The 26,181-nt window shown below is 38.2% G+C and overlaps 1 non-coding gene across 1 annotated transcript; it reads left to right on the forward strand.

Annotated features, from left to right (window-relative positions):
* The first annotated feature begins 2,522 nt into the window (after positions 1-2,522).
* On the forward strand, positions 2,523-2,629 carry LOC145162054 (small nucleolar RNA R71). The gene has a single exon (XR_013738910.1). It is a non-coding gene; the product is annotated as a small nucleolar RNA R71 (small nucleolar RNA).
* Positions 2,630-26,181: the final 23,552 nt, after the last annotated feature.

Genomic DNA, 26,181 nt, shown 5'->3' on the forward strand with positions numbered 1-26,181 from the left:
GGAATTTGAAAATACCCCGAGAAGCCATCGAGAAAACAAAAATATAGATGACCGGAAAGCATTTCTAGCATTTGATCAATAAATGGCAACGGGAAGTGATCCTTGCATGTAGCATCATTTGGCTTTCTGTAGTCGATGCAAACGCGCCATCCAGTTACTGTTCTTGTTGGAATTAACTCGTTGTCCTCATTGGTAACCACCGTCATTCCTCCTTTCTTTCGTACCACTTGCAACAGACTTACCCATAGGCTATCAGAGATTGAGTAAATGAACCCATCATCTAATAGTTTAACCACCTCCTTTTTCACAACTTCTTACATGTTTGGGTTAAGTCTTCTTTGGCGTTGAACTACAGGTTCAGCTCCATCTTCTAAGTTAATTGTATGAGAACAATAAGCTGGACTAATCCCCTTGATATCGGTTATCTTCCATGCTATGGCTCCTTGCCTCTTCTCTAGTTCTCCCACAAGGCTTTCTTTTTCATGTTTGGCTAGATCAGCAGCTATAATTATTGGTTTTTGTTGGCCATCTTCAAGAAATGCATACTCCAAGTGATCCGGTAGAATTTGTAGTTCAGATTTCGTGTTCTGAATGCTGAACACGTCGTGTCCAATGAAGGGACTCGTCGAACCCTGGGCAAATTCGCGTCTGATCGAGTTTTTTCGAATGGACTCGTCGAGTCGGTGGATGCTACTTGGCGAGTCGGGTTTTCAGCACTTCTGATTAGATCATTATATTCAGCTTCCTCGAGCAGTCTCTCTATCTCCATCAGGTCTCTTTCAACATCAAATTGTTCTTCAAAAGTGATGGTGGACTTGTTTGGCTCGTCCTCTTTCCATTCCTCCATTAACTCTTCCAACATATCAACCGAGAATGTCGTGTCATCGCTATACCTTGCATACTTCATTGCTTGATCAACTCCAAATGTAACTGAATCATCTCCCACCCGAAGAGTAAGTTTAGAATCTCGCATGTCAACTATAGCACTCACAGTGTTGAGGAAAGGTCTTCCAAGTATGATTGGGACTTGAGGGTCCGCTTCCATGTCTAGCACTATGAAGTCCACGGGGAACACAAACTTATCAACTTTCACCAATAGATCTTCACATATTCCCCTTGGAAATGTGATCGTTTTATTTGCTAAGTGAATTGCCATTCGAATTGGCCTTGGCTCCGGAAGATCTAATTTCTTGAAGAATGAATATGGCATGAGGTGTACACTTGCCCCCGAATCAGCCAATGCATGTATAGTTGCTAAATTTCCGAATTGACAAGGTAATGTCAAACTTCCCAGATCACCCTTCTTCTTCGGTAATTTGTTCAACATGGCAGCTGAATAATTTTCATTTAAGACCACTTTCTTCAACTTTTCCATCTTCTTTCTATTAGTTAGAAGCTCCTTTAGGAATTTGGCATATTTACGCATTTGTGTAACCGCCTCGACGAATGGCAAATTAATTTGAAGGGCCTTTATGTGTTCCATGAACTTTTGATAATCAACATCATGCTTTTCTTGTCTGGCTAGAGCTGGAAATGGCAGTGGAGGCTGATATGGCTTAACAAGAGGTTTGTTTTTCTGTTCAGTTGGGGGACTCGTCGAGTCCATGTCTGGGACTCGGCGAGTCGCATCGGGAATTTGTGATTCTTCAGTTTCTGCTTCTTCCTCTTGCACCAACTTAGGATCTTCTTTTTGAATAGGGGCCAGAGGAGTTACAAGCTTCCCACTCCTAGTTGTCACGATGTTAATATGTGCGCCTTTCGGATTGCTTTCGGTATTGCTAGGAAGTCCACCCGGTCGTCTCTCATTCACTTGTTGTGCAAGTTGGCCCGGCTGCTTTTCTATGTTGAGAATGGATGCTTGCTGATTTCTAAGCAGTGCTTTTTGATCCTTCATCATAATTTGGTGTTCTCTCAAGATGTTTTGTTGATCTTTTATTGCAGCATCTGTATCTTTATGCCTTTTCTCGGACGCGACTACGAATCTTGTAAGCATATCTTCCAAGTCTGATTTCTTTTCTTGCACCGGTTCCTCTTTTTGATAAAAACCTCTTTCTTTTGGCATATACTTTTCCTCCTTTCCCTTCTTGTACTCAACATATGGTAGCCATTCCTTCTTGGGTTTTCGCCAATTATCATCATACCTATCACCACTTGAATAGCACACTTGTACTTTCCGGTTCCCGTTCTCGTCAAGGTCACAATCTTTAGTAAGGTGAGGCCCTCTATAGTTTTTACATCCCACTCTAATGGCATGGATGGATTGGTCCATCTTAGTCATTCTTCGATCCATGCTTTCTAATTTTGCCATCATTGCTGCCATGTCATCGGTAATAGAATTCACTTCCCCTCGAGTTAAGTCATTCCTTGGGTTATGATACTCTCTAGAGTGGTTAGAGAATTCTTCAGTTAGTTGCTTTATCACCGGGGATGGCTTCTTTGTGAGTGGTCCTTGCGAATCAAGGAGTTTTCTTGTTGTAACGTTCACTCCATCATAGAAAATGGAGACTTCTTGTTGACTGTTTAGATCATGATGTGGGCAGTTCCTTAGTAAGCCTTTGTATCTCTACCATGCCTCATAAAGTGACTCTCCAGCTTGCTGCTCAAAATTGGCTATGGCTTTCTTCGATTTTGCTATTTTTGAAGGAGGGCAAAATTGATCAATAAATTCCTCACTCATCTTAGCCCAAGTGGTGATGGATCCTGGAGGGAGTGATTTCAGCCAATCTTTTGCGGCTCCCTTAAATGTGACCGGTAGCATACGAAGTAAAACAGTTTCGCGAGGTACATTAGGAATATTGAAGTAGTCGGCTACGTCGTTGACCTCGTCTAGATGCGTATATGCGTCTTCGTGATCTTTCCCGTAGAATGAGATTTCCTTAAGTTGAGCAAGTATGTGGCCCTTAAGTTCAAAGGTGGCAGTTGCGGGAATCGCGGGTTGCACAAGTCCTGGGCCGGTATCGTCACGCATCCTTTTCTTCCATTCACCCATGGGAACTTCATCGATGTTAGCCATGGTGTTAGCAAGTTCACCTTCAATGTCGCTTCCTTCTATGTCAGATTCGCTTCCTTCCCTTTCGGTTTCGTACTCGGTGTCTTCCTTCGTGTTGCTGGATTCTCCAACTTTTTGGCCCTTTTTCTTGCTAAAAGCTGATTTGAGGCTCTTAAAAGGTGACTTATTTGGTGTTGAAGATGATTCAACGGGTTTGTTCTTGTCATTCCTAAGAGCGGATTCCGGCTTTTCGAGCAGTGGGATCAAGGGTGTGCCTGATCCTCGGGTCATAAAATACCTGAAAGAAAACAAGAAACACGCGTAAAAAGAATATAAATGAAATAAAAACGAAACTGGAAATTCGCCTTGGACACGTCGAGTAGCCTCGACAGCACTCGGCGAGCTCAAGACAAAAAAAAAATTCTATCAAAATTCTAAATACAGAAAAAACTAAAAACTTAAACCTAATAACTAAATTACTAAAGAAGTAACTTTGTGCAAGATAAATCTCACACAAAGGGTCGATAACACTAGCAATTAGAATTAATTTTTGAACCGTTCCCCGGCAACGGCGCCAAAAACTTGATGTGTATATAAATGCACTAGTTTTAGTCCTACTTTTAAGATATAATTTAGACACACAAAGGCAGTGGACCTGTCAATTGGTGGTATAGTTGAATAAGTAGGGTATCGAACACATGGAACGGTAATTAAACTAATGACTAGAATTAACTAAAACAAGTAATAAAAGTAAAAGGTTTTCTCTAGTTTTGCAAGACTAGAAACTTAACAAATTAACTAACTCGCAAATTAAGTAACTAACAGCTAAAGCAAGTAAAAACCAACTAAATTCAATAATAAGGAAGTTTTTGTTTAGGTTCGATTCATTTACTCCTATGATTGATTTTATGGCAAGTGCAATGGATTAATTGTTATTGGGTACCGATTAAAGTGATTAGATTCACATTCTCTATTACCAATCCTTAGAAAATAGATTAAGTTAAGCAGTGATCAAGTGTTTAAACTAATGAATTTCCTAGTTTATTTATTCGGGTTAAATAAGACTTGTAATTAGCTAATCAGATTACGAATTCAATTAACCTCTTGTTGATGGTTTATCACACAAGCTCACACACTAATTTACCCATTTTCTAGTTAATCCTAGTTTCACATTCGTTATTCCTAGGCACATAACAATGTTTTCACATAAATCATATGAGATAAGCAATTAAGAGATGTTCATGCAGCTTAATTACTTGTTAATTAACAGAAAATAGTTGTGATTAATGCATAAGGTTCTTTAACAAACTTAATAAAACAAAATTCACCAATAAACAATTAATCCAACCACAAATCAATCCATAGTTGTAAATTTATCTACCCTAAACAGAAGATGATAAGTTTAGCTCATAATCATAGCAGATAATAGCTCACAAACAATGTCTAATAGCTCAAACATGGCTCAAATAAGAGATAAAGTAAAGAGTATACTAATTTTGCCTTTAATCTCCTTAAAGTTGAAGTATAGGGTTGTCTTCACGAACTCCAAAAGCTCCAGCAGCACCTTAATCGCAGAGTAATCCCCAAGGGTTCCAGAGAGAGGTTTTAATTCGACAATTAGCTTCTATTTATAGGCTTCAGAAAACAGGGGCGACTCGCCGAGTAGATAACCGACTCGCCGAGTCCCCTTTGTAGAATCTGTGTACGACAAGGACTTTGCATTTGCTTCGCGAACATTCGTGGGAACTCGTCGAGTAGTCGATCCGACTCGCCGAGTCCTTCAGGATTTCGACTCTTTTCTTCTTTTTTTCCTTCTTTCTTCAATTCCCGAGTTCCCGATCGCATTTCCCGCTTCCTTTTGCTTCCGAGCACATCTTTTGGACTGCAAATGCAATTTAAACATAATTAAGTACCTTTTGTCCATAAATTGTAACAAATTAGTGTAACATCCCATTTTTCGAGTCCAAAAATTTTGATTTTGATATAACGACTTAGAAAAACATTCATAAGAAAATATCATGAAGTCATATCATTTCGTAAAATCCATAATCTCATGTCTGAAAATCATATCGTAAAAGTAGTAACAATGTCAGAGTACAATCCCAAGAAATCTCATAATGCGGAATCCAACGTGTGTATGATGTGCAGCTACCGCGCCGGCTCCTTCCCCTTCGCTGAAGAGGTACCTGAAACAAAACTGAAAATTGTAAGCACGAAGCTTAGTGAGTTCCCCCAATCGTACCACATACCATACAATCATGTAGCATACATACTGCCGGACAATTCTGGGGTGCCCGACTTACCCGGTACGGCCATTCTGGGGTGCCGACCTACCCGGTACGATAATTCTGGGGTGCCGACCTACCCGTGTCAAGCCATTCTGGGGTGCTGACCTACCCGTAGGTCCTAACAACCGACCCTCGGGGACTATTCCACCCCCTACTGCTACTATCTCATATATCATAACATAAACATACTATCAGACATATCTGGGGTGTCCGAACTACCCTTCGGTCCTAACAACCGAACTTGGGGACTATTCCCCTCCTACTACCACTATCACATATAACATATCATGCCAGCATATAAAGATATCATCACATACTGTCAGACATATCCGGGGTGCCTGACCTACCCTTCGGTCCTGACAACCGGACTCTACTACTATCACATATAACATATCATGCCAGCATACAACATATCAGGTAGTAGCAAACCTAGATGATATCACAAAAACGATCATCTAACATACAACTCCCACTGGTGGGCCGGCATTGTGGCTGTAGACCCACCGCTACTGGAAGGTAACTCACCTCGTACGAGTAGCTGCTGAAAATCTGTGCGGGAAATCTCTGTCTGCTGCTGCTCCGGAAATCCTCCGGCTATAATCCCCAGAAAACACTCAGTCAGAATCTGATATCTACTCTTAGGGTAAAATGACTATTTTACCCCTGACCAAGTCCAAGTCAAAGTCAAAGTCAACTTCCAGATGACCTGACTCGCCGAGTTGGGCCGCCAACTCGTCGAGTCCCTAACCTTTTAACTGTCCTCATCTACGTCTCTACTCGTCGAGTTTAGAAATGACTCGACGAGTTCTCCTTCTATACGAGCATCCAATGAACCTTCATCCGACTCGTCGAGTTGTATGAACAACTCATCGAGTTCATCCTCATCCTAAGAATCAGTCCTGTCCTCGACTCATCGAGTTGTATGAATAACTCGTCGAGTTCATCTTCAAGAGTTGGGAGATTGCCTTGGACTCGCCGAGTCTGTTCATGCACTCGCCGAGTCCTATGAACTCCAGGACTATGGCTTAACCCAATACGTTGGGTCACTCCCCTGGACCCTCTAAAACCTTTCCAGCACTCCACTGGGTCTCTTTGACCCATAATAGAAAAGGGGATTCTAACCTCGGACTCACCGAGTCCCAAGAACGACTCGCCGAGTCGATACTGTCCAAGTCTATTTCTTCGATTTCTGGTGTACAACTCTTGTCCAAATGATAGATCTAGGTCCCTAAACTCGATCTAGCACGTAAAGTTACGAACTTTACGTGCATGCATGGGACTTTGAGCCTGAAAGGCTCTAAAAGAGACTCTTAAGTTGCATGGGGGCTTCCATGGGTGCAAAAGCAGCCCTTTTCTGCCTTGTAACTCCTTCATGGACCTAGATCTGAAGCCTCAACCCCCAACCATGTTTGCAATCATGGTTGGTCACCAAGATTGGCTTATAAAAGGCCTAAATCGCCCCAAAAAGGGATCTAGCAAATGAACAAGCAAGGTACCGACTTTATACCTTCTGGGAACTGCAAATGATGCACAAACTTGAACTCCCTTGGTCTTCTCTTGATCCCTCTAGGCCCTTCCTTCTTCCTTGTGATCAAAATCACCAAAAATCACCACAAATGCCTTTAGATCTTCACACACAGTTAGGGTTTGCTATGGAGGGTTTCTGGAAGCAATAGGGACGAAGGGTGGCTGAATGAGATGCTTAAATAGGGTGCAAACCCTTAGATTAGGGTTTTGTCCAATAAGAGTCTACTCGTCGAGTCTGGAGGCCGACTCGACGAGTCCGTCATTTAAATCCCGTATCAAATCCGCTTCTACTCGACGAGTTGGGCCTTAAACTCGCCGAGTCCCAGGCCAAAAATGCACAATACTTAAATAAAATACATACCAGGAACCAGGTGCTACAATTAGCCTAAAAGTAATAAAATTCTAATCGAAATATATGGCTAAATATGCACATATCACAAACAAATCAGGTAATTCTATCATATGATTCCCGAAGGTATCCTTAGCCTTAATCTAGCATGCAATTCACATATCAAGCATACTAATCACAATACATAGGTATGGGTAATTTGGGAACCACTTACTTGAGCTCGGCTGATTGCATACATCGCACTCCCCCTTTTTACTTAATAAAATCTTTTCAGAATCAAATTTCTTTTTCTTTTAAGAAGATTATCATTTCCTTAGTTTGAGATCTGACACACCTGAAAGTCTATCGAAGAAATGATCAACGGCAGGAGCGCCAACAAGGTTGAAGTCGGCAATAAGAGGAAATTTGATGGATCTTAAAGGTCCAACAAGAACAACATGTTCTTAAAGTCTGGAGGAGGAGGAGGTAAAGAAAAATGGTGTGAGAAATGAAATAAGAAACATTTTGGAAAATATGGAAGAGAGGTGACTGGTTTCAAGTGTCGAAAGACTGGGCATTACGCAAATAAATGTACATTTAACAAGAGGATGTGTTACAGATGTAGGGAAGAAGGGCATATTTCTAGGGACTGCTCAAAGAAAAAATGAAGAAGCAATAGCGAATGTGCCTCCAAAGCCAAAGGCAAGAGCATCTCAGATGATCCTTGACGAAGCAGGTGACAATGCAAGAGATCAGGAGTGAGGACCTATATATATCCAAAGATCGGGATATGAAGTAGCCATATCGATAGTATCATCTGGTGTAACCTATTATAAGAGGCCTAGTGTAGGGTGAAATTGAACATCTATGTAATCGTTTCAAGAAAAAATATAAACCTTAGTTATGTTATCCGATGTGTTAAATGACTATGTGAAATACTTGTATGGTGACTTGGAGAACTGTGAAACAATACTTGGGATGAGTATGAGTAGGTGTGAAGGGTAGTAGACCCCTATACTACCGGAAGCACATGACTCCCACTTGGATCAGGGAAAGTGACAAGGTTACCAATTCACTAGTAATTGATTTTGTTTTCTGCATGTCTTTCGTTACCATCATATTGGTAATGGCTAAGAAGATGATTATTATTCCGACCCTAGTGGTCATATCATATCGAGTCCGAATAGGATATGTATTCTACGTGGTTTAGAGAACCAAGTTCGAATGTAGCATCCGACTGAAACCAAAATATTGAAGTCGTAATCACAGTTAAAGTAAGAAGCTTGTAGCTAGAAGTGCTACATGCGAGAAAGTGATTATATCAGATTAGAACATGAAGGAAGGTATATTCCATTCTGGAATTTGACTCTAAAAGACTTGAGTCTAAGTGTTGCATCATATGATGAAAGGTCAGAACATATCTTAAGTTTGTTAAGATGAAGGAGGAGTCTCCAATAAGGATTGATTTTGTAACTCGAAGGTTACGATTGAAAGTCCAACGCAATATAGAGAGTGGGTGCAAGGTTGAGCACCCCCTGTAGTCAAGAAGTCCAAGAGTTAGATATTTATTCGAAGGAACATAGAAGTTACAGTTATTACCTAGGATAAATAGATAACGTATGGAGTCATTATACAAGCCCTGTTCTGTTGATGATTCCGGGACGTAAGCATCCTAAGGGGGAGATAATTGTAACGCCCGTAGATTCGGGCTAGTCAATTTAGAGACAATAAGCGTCAAAAATGACTTTTTGATAGAAAATTATTTAGAATAAATAATCATAACCAAGTTATAGTATATGTCACAAGGATTTCGTACATATAAAGAACGCTGAAATCCGAGTTATAACGAAGAAGTTATGACCTGTCGAAGTTTCGAGACAAAACCGACACGACGTTGTGTGACGTAAACAGTGAGTTTGCGATAAAATACTTTTTAGCCTTAGCAATCTAAAACAAAGTCATAGTATAAGTTAAAGTGAGAGAATGCATTAAAATAACGTCCAAATCTGACTTCGTATAAGGAAGTTATGATTTTTCTAAGATTTTGCATAACAGTGCACAGCCTGGAATTCGAATTTTAGATCGATCGATTTTTAGCCGACACAATCTAAACGAGAATTGAATATCTCGTTAATAAGAACTCAATGATATAAAGACATACGAAAATGAACGTCGGCTGATAAAGTTATGAATTTATAACGGACTTTACCTGTCCAGGCCTGTTAAAATATAACTTTAAAAATAAAGTCAAAACTATCCGATGGAGTCTCAACGAAAGTTGTAGAGTACGTCGCCACCTACGCGTGGATATAAAGAACGTCAAAAATGGAGCTCGTATGTGAAAGTTATAGAATTTAGGAGTCGGGAATAGGCTGATGCGAAGAGGGTGACGTGGAAAAATCATGGCCCTTGCTTGTTCTCCACGGTCTCGCATGCGAAGCCGACATATGCCCCCTCGTACGCGCAACGTAGCCTTGTACGCGTAGCGGAGTGAGTATGGACAAGGTAGCTCCGAAGAACGCCCAGCGTAACCGAGGATCTTAGCCTATAAATAGTGTTGGGTACAAAGTTATCCATGTATGACTTTGTAAATGGTTTGACTTTTGTAGACCCACTTGCATGTGGTGCATTACCCTTGTGACACGAGATAGAGAGTGAGAGAGAGACATGTAAACACCTCTATATAAGGTGGGGTCATACCACTTATGGAGTTGTGCTTGAGAGATCTAACATTGAGAGTGTTAGTGTGTGTTAATTATATAGATTTAGATCTAGATCCTTTTTTGTAACACCTTTCATAATCGAATGCATCTCTTAAACAACGAAATCACCGTGTTCATTGTGTGTTCTTTAATTCCACATGCCAAACCAATGTTCATAATTCACTACATTTGGTATTAGAGCCGGTATTCGAAGATCAACATGATTTTTTGAAGAACGATTCTCGGTTTGGCAAAATTTGTCACAATTGGAGCATTTTTGGTGAGTCTCTCTCTATGATCTCTCTTTATTTCATTAAATTTGTGCGTTGCGTTCTTGATTGTTTGATCGTTTTGTCTCAATGGATCAAAATTCGTTTTCACCCCATTGATTGATCCATTTATTGTTGCTTAGATCAAAAGTTCATAAATAAAATAAAATTCCAAAATTTTTCGAAGTTACTATTCATCAGATTGAATTTCAAGCCCAAAGACAAATTCAAAAATCAATCCATTTCGTTTATTCAAAGATCCAGTCCAATTACTTGAAGTGCTACTGCTCATCAGTCATTTCTTGAGCCCAACATCTAATTTCGATCCCATATCTTAAAAAGGTTAAGCCTAGTGAACCATAATGTCCAGTCAAAGTATATGATTGTTCTTCATTCAACTTGTACGCATACGGTATTTGTTGTATAATCATATCCGTAAGCTGCCTTGTTCTCCATCGATTGTTCATGTATTCTTGTTCAATTTTTCTCATATCTTGATAATCGATTGTAGTTTGGATTTGATTATTTGATTTGTTTGCTTGTATCAATTTACAAGATCGATTCATAGTCAAACTAATTTTTTTTAAGTCAAAATCGAAATTTGTTCTCGAGTATGAATCGATTTGTTATTTGATTTTGATTGTGATATGGAATGAAGATTTCGAATCTGATTTGTGATGTTCATGTATTTGATTGAAGAGTGTTTTGAGAATTCTAAGAAAAAGTCAAAGCTAGATCTTGAAATCGTATACGTATGGCGGTCAAAACTTGAAATTGGATTTCAATTGGGATGGTGTATGTTGGATTTCAAGGTGTCGAATGCTGTGAAATCAAAGATTTGGTTAGATGGTGTCGATTGATGAACAATTTTTATTTGGAAGAAGATTCACTATCGATGTGTTTGAAGTTCGATATCTATGGGTCAATACAAGGTTTGATGTTGAAATTACTTTAGTAAAAGCGAATGTTTGAAGTCGATGCGGTTGAAATCAAGGATCAATGGTATGCTTGGGGATGAAATCATTTTGCGTTGGTGATATTGGGGCGATAACGAATCGAATGTCATTGTTTTGATAACGAATTGAGAAGAAAATTGTTTGATCGCGAAGGTCGTGACTTTGAGAATCAGAACGAAGTTTTTGTCTTAGTATCGAAAATTTGAGCATCAATGTTTACGTAACGAAGTCTGTACTTAGAATTGAGATGTCGCTTTTGGTCGATGGAATACTTGACGAATTTATTGCCAAAAAGCGAAGACTTACTGTTCACAATTAAGGATTCGACATGCTTCGATTTCGTTAATCCGTTGATATGCAAAACTTTGGTTAAAATGGTGGTGTGAATTTTGTGATTGAAACTAACGAATGGGAAGGAAGAAAACCTTGGTTGTCTCTGCAACGAATTGACAAAAAGGAAGAAACACAGAAATTTTCGACATTAGTCCTTATTGTTTCGAAAGTTTGTCACCTTTTAAAATTTCGACATTTGGGGAAATTTTTCGAGAGTTTGATGAAATAAGGCAGAAGTTTCGAATTTAGTCCATGTTGTTTCGAAAATATGACCCATTTTACCCAATTTCGAAATTCGGGATATTTTTCGAAAATTTGAAGCAAGTGGCTGAAATTTCGAAAATTGTACATATACATTCGAATGTTTGGTGGTTTTTACCCAACTTCGACATTTGGGGTGATTTTTGAAGTTTTGAAGGAAAAGAGGCAGAAATTTCGAAAGTAGTCCCTAAGGTTTCGAAAATTTGGCTGTTCATACCCAATTTCGAAATTGGACTGATTTTTCGCAGAAATTGAAAAATATGCATTTCAGACCCCTGCAGTTTATGCGAATCGATGCTTTCTACCCAGTTTCAAAAAAAGAGGAGAGTTTCGCATTTTTGGCTGTTTTGTACGCACCGGGTCACTGAAGAATTTTGAAATTGACAATTTCTACCCATTTTTGAGAAATTTTGTCAAAGGCGGTCCGTGAACGAAGCTAAAAATTGAAGATTTTTTCGATTTTTCGGATTAAAGCAAAACGTTTATGCCACATGTTAAGGGGGAGTTTTGACACGAAAAATTCCGAATAGAGCACGTTCTCTTTCCTTGATGGTTTTATAATCAAATTTCGATTATAAAAAGGGGGAGAAATTTATATGGAAATTCGAAGTTGAATTTTTCATATTACGCGAACTTGAAGACCGAAGTAACCTTGAATTTTTGATGTTTATGAAATGATGCGATTGGAGATTCGGAAGTGATTTTGGTTCGAGATGGGTTTGGACTTATTGAAGATTTTTGGGGTGTGTTTTTATGCTCAACATTAGGGTGATTATTTGGAGTTTGAGAAGCTCTTAATCATTCGTTGATGCTCGGTTCGTATGGTCTCACATCCTAGAGCCCAAATTGAAGAATCATGGAAGAATTGAAGATTTGAAGTTCATCTCAACATGTGTCACGCTTGAGGCTCGAATCGCGTAGTTGCTTGATTTTGGAAGATTTGAAGTGGGTCATCCATTCCTAACTTTGAGGGGGAGAATGTTGGGTACAAAGTTATCCATGTATGACTTTGTAAATGGTTTGAATTTTGTAGACCCACTTGCATGTGGTGCATTAGCCTTGTGACATGAGATAGAGAGTGAGAGAGAGAGACATGTAAACACCTCTATATAAGGTGGGTTAATACCACTTATGGAGGTGTGCTTGAGAGATGTAACATTGAGAGTGTTAGTGTGTGTTAATTATATAGATTTAGATCTAGATCCTTTTTCGTAACACCTTTCATAATCGAATGCATCTCTTAAACAACGAAATCACCATGTTCATTGTGTGTTCTTTAATTCCGCATGCCAAACCAATGTTCATAATTCACTACAAATAGGATGTGAGGTTCCTCATTTTTCTTCACACCTTCACCCTTCTTTCTCTCTCAAACATCTCTATAAACCCCTCCCAATCCCTAGTACTTCCCAAGTGCAAAGAGGCGAGTTCCAGAGTGCCAGAAGGCTCCAAGTAAAAGAGCTTTCAGTTCGGAAGTTCTGCCCTCGCAGAGCCCGATTCCTAGCCAAACCTCCTTATAAGTGAGTTATGCTTACTCTACTTTAAGTATAGCTTATGTTTAAGTTCAATATCGTTATTATGAACTTATAAACAATGTATATATTATAAAATATAATATACAAAGTGTTATCATAATATCTTTTAACTACAAGTGGTACGGGGAATCTGGTTTGAAGGGCCGCATAGGGTTGTTGGATTTAAGAAGTGCTTAAATGCCAAAATGGTCATGCGCTCCGGTGTCTCATGTCTGGCCCCTGTCTGTACATAGTGGTTGAAAATTATTGTTTAACACTTATAAAACAATATCGCTCGTAAATAGTCGCAATAAATATTAGACTAAAATCTAGTGGTAATAATACTAGGTTTCGTCGAAGGAAATAAAATTGTTAGAAGTGAAGCGCTGCCTGAGTCTAGAATCATCACTTTAACAAGTGAGTGCATAGTTACTTTCATTTTACACATAGATATGAAGTATTTAATATAAATTACGTGCTATGTGTGCATATTATCTATGTTCTTGAAATCTATGTTGAATGAACAAAAGATACATGTTTTATTCGATTTGAACTTTATACATATTTTATACCTATAATTATGATGGGTAAAGATGGGTATATGAAAGATAGATGAATGATGAAAGATGAAAGTAGATATAGATGATGAGAGGTGAAAGATGATGAGAAGCGATGACCCAAGCGATGGCCCAGTCATCTAGCAGAGTATAGATGACAACCATGGACTATTATAGACAGACCAGTGGAACACTAGTAGGCTCGCAACATGTAGGTGTTGTGAACGATGTGTTCACCATATGTACTCTAAAAACCCATTGACATGTATTGTGGGTGGACTCCCTAAAATAATATTGTCAATAAAAGAGATAAACCCTGACAGCTATGGACTTAGTGCCTAACAGATAACATCGGCAATTATGGACTTAGTGCCTAACAGATAACATCTGTAACTATGGACTTAGTGTCTGTTATATAAACCCTGGCAGCGATGGACTTCGTGCCTATTCCTTAGGACAATCCTTAGGAGTAAAGGTTGAGGCATAGATGATTCTTAGGGAAGATACTTAAGAATAAAGTAGATAATGGGGATGGGTAATTGGGTTAATTGTTTGATGTTAAAACATAATAACTTTATTATTGTCGGTTGAAAACCCTATGTACTCACCAGGTTTCCCAACCTGGCCCACTCAGTTTATTTGTATCAAAGGTGTCGATACGAAGTTACATTACACTGACAGATTAAAGGAGATGTAAATCACTAGTGTAAATGAACGTAAGGTCTGTTTATGATTATGTTTCTGTATTAACAATGACATCCCAAAGTTTTAATATATACAAAATACATTTCTTCTGAAATGCTTTAATAATATATTTATCATGTTTTCTGGGAACAAATTCCGCAATATTATTCTTTAAAAATGAATACTTTGATTTTCAAATAAGCATAAATAAATTTTTTTAAATGACTGTGAATTTGGGGATGTCACAGTTGGTATCAGAGCATCAGTTTAAGCGAACTAGGAATTTATAGGAAATTTCTAGACTTAAACTTAGAATGCTAAGCGATGATCGTGAGAAGTGTGTCTAATATATTTTAGGTAGTACACCTGAATAGACACAAGCACTAGCTTATTTAAGGAAGATGCCTAAATTGCTTTTATGTGCTAAATGATTTATGCTATAAGATGCCTTATATGCTTTATGATGCTTTCGTTTGATCGGATCTATGGTCTATTGCCGACCGGATATGGAAACTTTATGTGTTCAGATTTCTAAACATTTAATTACGGTATTAGAAATGGTATATAACTTTTCGGAGTAATAAGGAGATTTATACGTCTATCATGTATAAAGCTTTCCATATATTAATTCTCGTCACTGCACACTGAACGTCTGATTTGGTGTATAGATCGACATGGTGAAAACTCGAAGCAAATTCAGAAGCGGTAACCCGCAGCCTAAGCTATAAGTGATTGGACGTGCACCAGAAGTAGCAGCTGCACCCGAGCCAATCATGATGACAGGAGTACAAGCAATGATGCAGATGATGTTGGATTGTCAAATGGAAGAGACTAGGCATATACTTCAACAAAATAAGAACAAACCTACTGTTCCAGTACGCCAAGCACCTACTCTTGAGGTAACCATCTGGGTTGCTAAGTCTATTGAAGAAATTAACAACGGCAGGACCGCCAACAAGGTTGAAGTCGACAATAAGAGTAAATTTGAGGGATCTTAAAGTTCCAACAAGAACAACATGTTCTCAAAGTCTGGAGGAGGAGGAGGTAAATAAAATTGGTATGAGAAGTGTAAAAAGAAACATTGTGGAAAATATGGCAGATAGGTGACTTGTTTCAAGTGTGGAAACACTAGGCATTATGCCAATGAGTGTACATTTAAGAAGAGGATGTGTTACAAATGTAGGGAAGAAGGGCATATTTCTAGGGACTACTCAAAGAAAAAATGAAGAAGCAAGAGCTAATGCACCTCCAAAGCCAAAGGCAAGAGCACCTTAGATGATCCTTGACGAAGCAGGTGACAATGCAAGAGATCAGGAGTGAGGACCTGTTGTTAGGATGAAATCCTTAATGATCGTTCAGATTCAAAACAAGTAAAAGCAAGAACACAATCAGTAATCCAAATAATGTTGAATGATTAAGTGACACGCCTCAGAAGAACTCGACAAAGAATTGCTACTGTAGAGGCGTGATTAGGGTTACAGAATAATTATCAGATTTAACAAAAATACGATGCATGCATGCATCTAAAATACTCTAACCCTATTAAATAACTATGGGAGGATAGGCCCAACCCGTTTACATAACAGACTAAACAAAAAGTACAATGACGCAACATCTAATACTCAACAATCTCCCCATTTGCGTCAATTGAGGCACGAAACCATTAGCCTTGAATTCGCTTCTGTACTTCGTAAACTTTTGGAATGATGCCAAAAATGACCTGGCGAATTTCAATATACCACAAGACCATATCAGAGAAGCACTTGAGGTCATCCTTACTGTTGCCCTCTAATTTATTCACGATGTCCAATATATACTCAAGAAAGGATGTAGTGTACAAATGTTTGTACGAAAGAAAGAAGCATCCCTTGCGAAAGTCTGCACTAGTTCGATCCCTAGCTTGATAGACCACGTACCATTCCCCACTGTAAATCTTCCCTAGCTTCAGCTTTTCGAAGTCCTTTGGAGATTCCTTACGAATAGCAGAAGACTTCTTTCGTAACACCGCGGCTACCTCTACATCCATTTCCCCAGTCTCTTGAATGTAAGACTTTATCATTAACTTGAGATGAGACATGACAGGTTCGTATTTTTCTTTGTCTTTCAGCAGCATGTTGTAAAGAACGAACCAGACATAAGGGTTAAGACAAGGCAAATCTTCGAGTGTGAATTCGTATCCCTGGCTAGTTGAACCTCTCGCCACTTTGAATTCCATGTTTGGGAAGCTGTCAGTTTAGATTAGTCCTATGACTTTCACACCAGTTATTTTGCTTAAAGACCATGTTTTATATTGCAGCTTCATGTGTTTCAGGTAGAATGAGAAAAGCATGTGATCAGCCCCGCTATCAGTGGATGGAGCGTTCACGACTTTCACAAAAGAACGAAACCTGAAGGCTTTTCGAGTGATTGGTAGATCCAGTTGCGAGTGTTGTGTGTTTTGAAGATCAAACGACACAACTAGCTCTAACCAATACTGGCTGGGTAAATCAACAGCATCATGCTGGACTCGCTTAAAGGTCCACTTGGGAAATAAAAGCTTTTTGCTTTGAAGAGTGGTCTAAGCCTCTTTCTCAGCTCTTTCTTTTTCTTCAGCCTCTCGGATGATTCGTTGGTGCTCATCTAGTTCAGCTTCACGATCCTTTCACTTTTTAAGATCGTTTTCATCCAGACCTTCTTCGTCTTCACTATTATCAATAATGAGTTCTTCACTGAACAGTTTTTCCTTGCTCTTAGGTTCTTGTTTGATAACAGGCTTAACCGGAGCCTTGAGGTCTTCTTTTCTTGACCCACCAGACACACCTTCTCCCCCTTCTTTCGGAATACTGCCAGATTTCGGAACACCCTCCAGCCTGTGAAGCATTGCAAAGATTGGCCTTAACTTCTCAGTAAGATGTTTTCGCATTGAAATTGTGATCATGGAGTCCCTGGTCTCAATGATGTCCGAGAGCATGGCTGTAACATCTGTAATACAGCTTCGCATGACAGCTCTCTCAGATAACAAATCGTTGACCTGTTTCTCTAAAGTTTCTAGTTTAACACTTAGCACTTTTACTTCTTCCGTCTTGAGGGAAAGAGATTCCATGAGTTTGCTCTCCATTGCCAGTTCATCTTGAAGCTTGGTAATTTAAGAGGAGATGGAGGTTTGAAATGCTTCATGGTCAGTTTTCAGACCAATACGAATTTCTTGCAATTTAGCCTTCTCAGATTTAAAGAGAGAACCCATACTCTTTAGAGATTCATTGGCCGTCGTGGTATTTGAGTTAAAGATGGTTTGGAAATTCTCCATGAAATTAGTATTGTCAGAAATTAGTTTATCAACTTTTTCGGTCGTTGTCTTGCAAACTTCAGCAGAAGCAGCAACTGCAGAATTCATCTTTTCAGCATTAGCAGAATGCTCCTTCCTGATTCGTTCAAAGAGAGACTTGACTGCTGCTTTAGAGTACGCATCAGAATAAGAAGCCTTGGAAGCGAGAAGCAGTTGGTCAATCTTTTCATGTAGGGATTGAAGTTTCCCTTTCGTAACAGACACATCATCTTCACTCTCAATCCTTATTTGGAAAGGACTGTAAGTGAATCCCTCAAGATCTTCATCATTACCAAAGATCATATCAGGTTCATCTTGGCGAATAAGAGAAATAGGAGGTGAAACATACATTGAGAAACTTGAAGTTTTAGCCCCCGTATCAGATACGTTGACTGAAAAAGGAGGTTCGGTAGAGGTAGTAGGTGAGATTGTAGAATCAGTGATTAGTGGGGTAGAAATAGAAATGCTTGTGTGATGCTGCGAAGAGACTGGTGGAGGGCATGGTGCAATGGTAATTGGGGTAGAAGTGGTTTTAGGTGAAGGAGGAGGAGAACAAACAAAATCGTTATGAGTTTGAGTTACCTTAGGATTTGATATCTCTTCTTCGTTGCAAACGTTATTATCCTCGTTGCGAACGTGTTCTTCCTCCTTGATGCGAATGTCTGACTGAGTCTCCGACTCCGAACATTCACTTTCACTTGGAGTGGGGGACTTTCGCTTGCGAGCAGGTTTCTTTCGCCTTTTGGGAGGAGCATCAGAAGTTCCCATTGGTGCCTTTCTCTTGGTAGGAGGTTTCGCAGCTGTAGAAGGCCCTTCCTTATTACTGGTTTTCTTTTCTCCCTTCTTTCCACCTTTTCCCCCCTTTTTGGGTTTGTCAGCCTCAGCTATGATTGCTTGCATTTCTGGAGTTAATGGATGAAACCCAGATGGAGTCAGTTTCCTGTATCCCTCCAAGATTTTACTAGAAACTGGCACATCTCGAAACATCGCTTCTGGGATTGAACCAATGAAAGAAAACTTTGAAGAATCAGAAACGATAATCCCAGTGGTGTGATAGGTAGAGATGGATGTCATCAATGCGTCATGCATCAGTGGGATTTTGAGCTTGTCAATGGACCGTTGGACAATAATGGTTCAAAAACGTGCACAGGAGTTTTCACTGTTACATGTGGTAGAGAGTGTGCTCTGAATCACTTGAGCCCAAAGAACAAAGCCATAATCGACATTCAAACCTATGTAGAGACCATAGAGAATCGCCATGAACATCTTGCTTGCACAATCAGATGCGGTCACTCTTTTAGAAAAACCCTTAAATAGCAACGTGAAAAGACTATTCCACTGAGGAGGCAGATTGGGTTTTCTGAACTTTGAAACGACGGTTAGGGTTTCTTTGTAACCCATTTGATAAAACATTTCGAGAAGAGCAGCACTGGTCACCGATTCATGATAGATCATGTCATCAGTTTGAGGAAGCTGTAGGAGAGAACAGAATCGAGATTTGGTGATGGAAGTTGTATGGTTATGGATCTCAAACCTGATCCTCTGTTCTTCCTTAATATAGTTTGCAGATGAATAAGCTTTAGACAAGATCGAGAGCGGAACATTGTCCATCTGGAGAGTGCAATTGTCAGTGGAGAATACTTGAGGCATTCAACCATTGGAAGCATAAACCTGTCGTACTTGACCGGGTCGAGATCGATCACCAAGTTCTGATGTTGTTTGACTGCCATAATGGAAGAGTGCAGTTTGATCTTGAGCAGAGATGTTCTCAGAGGAATCCGCCACTATTGAAGCTTGAGAAAGAAGCAGATGAACAGAGGAATGCTGATGATCGCCGTAAATCTTTGGGAGAATTTGTGAGTGGTAAAGAATGAAGGGTCGTCAAAGTCCTTATATACCATTCGATTTGTGAGAGAAAACCAGAGAGAGAGTACATCGGTTACTGAAACGTCGCCTGAAAAAGCGCGACTTGACAACTATGGATGTCAGACCCATACGTCTTGCGGCGGTAAAGTAGCTGTCCATTCAAACTTTCACGCCCCCATTTGAATGATGGGTTTTGAGCATTCTAACACTCCTAAGGTGTACATATAACCCTAAATACATTGGATCTATGTTTTATCTATTATACATGAAAACTTGATCTTTCCAAGGTATTATCCTAACTAGCATACAAAGCTTTGATACTTGGGTAATAAAACAAGTTAGATAACATACCTTTTGTTGTAGCTTGCTATCCTTGATGTATTTGACCTTTAAGAACTTAGCACCAATAGTGTGAATCCCTAAAATGGAAGAACAACACACCATGGACAAAGGATGACATTTTGAGAGAGAATCTTCATACACCAAAACCGTCCATATGCACTCCAAGAACATTGACTGTGATTTTGAGTATGAAGTAACATATTTATATGTGGAATTCCAAAGGTCATGGGTTAACCCTAACCCATACCCATGGGTTTATGATCCATGGTTCATGTGGCCCAACTCTTTATGTGTCCATACATAAACTTAGTCCAACATGGATCATAAGCCCAACATATAAATATAACTAATTTACACAATTAGTCCCCATTGATTTAATTAGTCTCTTTTGATCCTAAATTAATTCCAAACTAATTCTTGATCAATACTAATTAAATCATATGATTTCATATTAATATATTAGAACTTATAATATATTAATAAACCATAAATAACCTCTTCTCAAAAGTCCATCCTAACAAATTGTCCTGATGATATGCAGCCCAAATGGACCATGCTATTCTTAGGTCAAGTACATACCAAGTATAGTTATGGGCTTAGACACCTAATCCAATAGTCTCCCATTTAGATAAGTCTAATAACTATTATTTCAAGTACGACTCCAAAACCCCGACTAGCAATCGTAGCTCTTAAAAGCCACTATAGAACTCTAACCTAGTAAATGACGCGTCCATCAGATAAGGGATCATATATTCCTCTATTCTAGATATCATATGGACTGAGACATGGATTATAATCATTCTCTCTGTCCATTTGTTGTCTCCCTATTTCCGATTTATGATGACCGACTAATTGAACAAATCAAATCAGTCCAGGCCCGACCGAACACTTAGGGTTGTCATCACCAAATCATCGAGGGGCCTACAAATATCTCTTTTATCCCTCTAAGGGTAAAAGGAATGGATAAACTTCGACTCATATGCTTTATCTATTTACTCATCAAATCACACACAACGATGCATTTTATAACACCAAGTTACTGGTGCGTTTTCACATCATCAATGTGTAACCGACTTGTAAAGTGAAACTCATATCTCTTTGTTTCAATAATATAAGATATTATCGTCTCCTGATCACTCGTGATAAAATCCATGAAGTGATTCAAATGAGCATGGGTTTAATCCAATACTCGAATCTTATTCCAGGAGCACTCATGAACACTGCAACTATGTCTAAAACACCTAGACAAACTACAGACCCATTCATGGCAATCTTGCCTCAATACCTACTTCCAAAGTATGATTGACTGTAGATGGTTTGAATAACCTAGTTATTCGGGAAGTCAAAACATGCAAAGTGAAACACAAGAATAATACTAATCCTATATAGCCCAAAAACTTTTGAGTCATATTGATTACTCATTATTCACTGTATAATGTTTCGAATAATCAACTTAATACTTGAATTAAAACAATAGTCTTGTCATGCTCCAAGCATGCACACTATGTTTGTCTAAACAATAGCTATGCCATGCTCCAAGCATGCACACTATGTTTATCTATGGTCCTTACTTGTTGAAATAGATCAATTGACAATATTTCAATGATGCTCATTTCACACTCCCAAATCCTTACCGTAAACGTAAGAATATCAAATTTTTGCTATTTACTGTAATCTGTTAGATTCTAAACTTATATGCAATGATCCTTTTGTAATGACTATGCACAAAAGTCACAGAGACTTGGCAACAGACATTACAAAGTATTCCAATTCCATGGAAATGAAGTCTCACATTCAAAGTACATTCCTTTGAACATCCTTCTTGCATTAAGTCTTCTAATCTTACACAGATTTAAAGAATGACTTCCACTTATGGAAACATTTCCATATTCCCATTTTTACTATCACTTCTAAAGAAGAGTTGCCTCTTTTCAAAATATGTCATTATGGTCCTTTCCAAAATTTACACCATACTTCCAAGTGTCCATGAGCAACCAATCTTTGATAAACCTCAGATTGTCCTCGACAATTGCTTAATCATTTTAGTCATATTCAATTCTAGTCCTTTTCCCTCTTAATGCCCTAGGCATTTGGAAAATTTAGAACGGATGAATATTACATCACATATAATCGATCATATATCTGAAGCGTATGGGACACGATTCATGATGTCTTACATAAAGACATGATATTAGACCAGTCTTTTGCTATAATATTTCTATTTCTATTTGCCATGTTCTCATAATTCGAATTATGAAAAGGGATGTCGTAATCATAGTCAAATTTTAGAACACAAATAATATTTCCATATATAGAATTTCCTTATGTTGAACCATTCCAACATAACATTCATATATACACTTGAGTAAATTTGATTAAAATCTCAATCTAAGCTTTTAGAATTGAAATGAAGTATGAATTCCTTTCCCTTAATTATAGCAAAACAACTTTTTAAACCCTGCAACTTTGCAAATTGAAACTTTTGTTTTCCATAATTAACATTGCTAACTTGCAACACTTAACATAATAATCATGTTCCCACTAACATGATAACTATATCCTTATTAGCATAACACTTATGCTCCCACTGGCTTTGACATGTATCCAGAAATCAACTGGACTTCTAGAAATCAATACTTATTGACTTTCATTACCAAAGTTCAAATTTCTGATATGAGATACTTTGATAAGACTTTATCTAGGCTTCTCAAACTCATACACCTTTCCTTAGATAGCTCACATGTGTGTCTAAACAGTTTAAGAACTTACAACAATAAGTCTCAAATGTTTAGAATTTTTTTCCAATCCTCACAATTCGAATTATGAAAAGGTATGCCGTAATCATAACCAAATTTGAGAATGCATATATCACAACCGCTATCTCCTTAAAATCTATTTAGTGAAAGCGTTTCCTCACCATCATTTTCATGAATCGGAGAGAAACCTTATGACACTTAGATTTTATGGTGTATGTGTTCCTATCCATGTGAATTTGTCAAAACCATAATCACAAGACAAGGTTAGTGACAAATCCAAACTTATATGGATTGAACATGTTCAATCTTAATTTCTTGCCACCTGGCAGCACAGGGCCTACCATTGCTTCCAGGTTGTTATGTAACCAATTGAGGACTCATAGAACTCACAAGCATAGTCAACTTTTAACTGGAATGAGCACAAAAATAAGAATATGTTAACACGATAGGTTACAAACCTCAAGTCATGTACTATTGATAAACAACAGGTTTTACTCTTGATTAGTTCTTGAGACACTTTTCAAGATCATTAAGACTCCCACTGACTCCATGATATATGAGATTCTCTTGTCAAGAACCATTCCTTAACAAACAAATATTCAAGAGTTAGTGCAAATTCTTATCTAGAAAAACACTTCACACTATTGGTCTTAGTTGGTCTTTGTTTTATCCAAAACATCACAACTTACCAATTTCACATGTACAAGAGTAGAAATCATTTTACTCTACATTTGAAAAGTGTTATAAACCTTTCTTAAGATTATGTCACTCGTGTTACAATTTTGGAGTATGACTCTAAGACTTGTTTTGAAACGAAGTATGACTCATCTTCTTGATTTAACCTTTTCAACAATTCACGATTCCTCTTCTTAGTTAAACAAATGCACCAAGATGTCCTTAGAGGATCAATTATGATTTGGCTTTCGATAATCTTTAAGATGATCATAAAACATGATACTGAAGTACTCTCCAATCTTTTCAGATTGGAGAAACTTTTATCTTTCTGCCTAATTTGATTCTTCTCATTCGTCGTGCCATACATTGAAACTTTTCCAATGTTTTAGAATTATACTTAAACTTGTAAGAATAACCATATTTACTAAACTTTAGTAAATCATGACGAATAGTTTTATCGATCTTTGTGGCGGACTTGACCAGTGCACAACCAAGTGTACCCGATCCCCTAGTCCTTTACTTGACTCACATATACATGTGAACAAGGTATTAGTCTTAATTTCCCAAAGATGAAAATTCTCATTCATCACACAAGTTTCATGATTCCAAGTTTCTATCCAACTGAAACTTGGGTGATGAGAATCTTTCCTTATTCGGCAAATTCTCGACACTACCACAAACGAAAGAATCAAATCCATTTTCCAATATTGCTATCAATGGAATCGTATGAATAACAATTTTCATAAATCCCATTGTCAGGATACTTAAAATAAATAAAATCAAAAATTTTTCTTTTTATTTTAAAAAATACGGAAAAACTTATCCTTACAATGCAAATACACATGAAAACTATATTGTTATCCATTCCTAAGCAATCTATCATAACTCTTAGCATCAGCTCAAAATTCTAATCTTCAGATCATGCGATCGAAATCCATCTATTCACGATCAGAATTAGCTTATTCTTCCTTTAAGCTTCCTTTCTTTTCTTTGATTCTACAAAACATCAAAATGCGACCTAGTCACATCATGTAATAAGAATCTCCAAATAGGAACTTAACAGAGTTAGATAGTGGACTTTACCTGAAGCATAGTCAAATTTTTTACTTTTACCATCCTAGTGAACTTTCAGGTAAATAGGGCTGCTTCACAACCAATGCCCCTTCTTTTGGAAATAGAGACATATGGACTCTTTAGTAATGGTACACGAGACTATCTCAGACCCAGCCTTTCTCTTTACCATTTGGTCAACCGGGTTGACTATGGGTGATCCCTTTCCATTGGGAAGAGAAGACTTTTCTGGACTTCCAATGTTTCCACTATCAATGTCCATGTAAGTTTGGGAAGTAGATCTTCCAATCAAATTTGCTTTACCAATTCTCCAAATCATTGCTGATTCAGCAGCAACAAGCAAATAGGTAAGATCATTAAGGGTGATGTCATGGTCTGTCACATAGTAGTCTTTAATAAACTCACTATATGACTCGGAAAGTGATTGAAGAACCCAGTCAACAGTCAACTTCCTTGAGACTCCGACACCCAACTCTCTCATCCTATCAATATGTGACTTCATCTCCAAGACGTGAGTGCACACAGACTATCCGTATTTGTGTTTGCTTCCCAAAAAGGGCTTGAGTAACCTTGAACTTTTTCAAGTCTTTGAACCTGTGGCTTATGGAGAATAATTGGAGGAGGTAGAGGAAGTGAAGTATGATTTCGAGTCCCATTAATGCACGACAAAGGGATTAGTCTTTCACCTTGATCGCCATGTAGGATATCATCTTCATTAGGAAAGCTTTTATCCAAAAGGATAAGGAAGACCATAGTTGTCATAACTAGACATCTATGAGGGAGAAATTCAAGTTTAGTTGATTTAAGTCCTTAATATAACACCCAAATTGCAATATTAAGGCTAGGACCCAACACAATATTTAACAAATTGCAAGAGGGGATGTCGTAATCCAATTTGCAAAATATTTGAAGGTAGGTAAATGACGATTTACCAATTTCCACCACGAAAAACGAAAAAAGAATTTTAGGTTTTAAGTGAATTGAAACTCCTAGATCTTTTGAGATTCATTGGAATTTTCAATGGCATGTTTAATCTCAATTGTGCCCTTCAAGTTTGAGACTGGGATGTCGAGGATCACAAACAAGGTGTGAATAACCATGCAAATTAGCTTGGTACACCCAATGTTACAACCACCTAATCAATGTTCCGGTTAACCACACACGCTCCATTGATCTATGATTAACATCAAGCTACCCTTTGCCACACACTGTCAGTCCCAGATTAGTGTTCCGGTTAACAACACGCACTCCACTAACGACTTAACAAGGTGCAAAGTGTAATTTCATGGGTTAGCGCCAAATTCACATTTTCCTAAGTAACTAAGATTGGGAATTTATAAGTGTTTAGTTACTTAGTATTTCATTATACTTTTAATGAAAATTTAAATGTCCTGTCAAACCCGTTCGGCTAACGAACCTCTACCAGTCAAGGAAGCGGTGGGTGAGAGTGGACACCCATTAAACTGCCATTTTATAGGCAATAACCTTATACCCCCATTATAGACCGGCTTCGTGAATGAGGCCTACTAACGGTAAGACTGACTTTACTCTTATACATATATATAAATATTAAACCTATAATATTATAATAGTATAAGGGTTGAATTTTAAACTTTTAAAACTCTAGGGTATGGAACTAAAGTATTCAAATGGTGAAACTTTACAAATTCCAAAACTTGAGGAAAAGTTTTGAACTATTCAAAAACTTTTGGAATCCATAACATATGAGTTTAATATATACTTTAATGAAAAGACTCTT

This window comes from Lactuca virosa, chromosome 2, assembly GCF_052849685.1.
Source record: "Lactuca virosa cultivar CGN04683 chromosome 2, Lactuca_virosa_CGN04683_v6, whole genome shotgun sequence".
Classification (NCBI taxonomy): domain Eukaryota; kingdom Viridiplantae; phylum Streptophyta; class Magnoliopsida; order Asterales; family Asteraceae; genus Lactuca; species Lactuca virosa.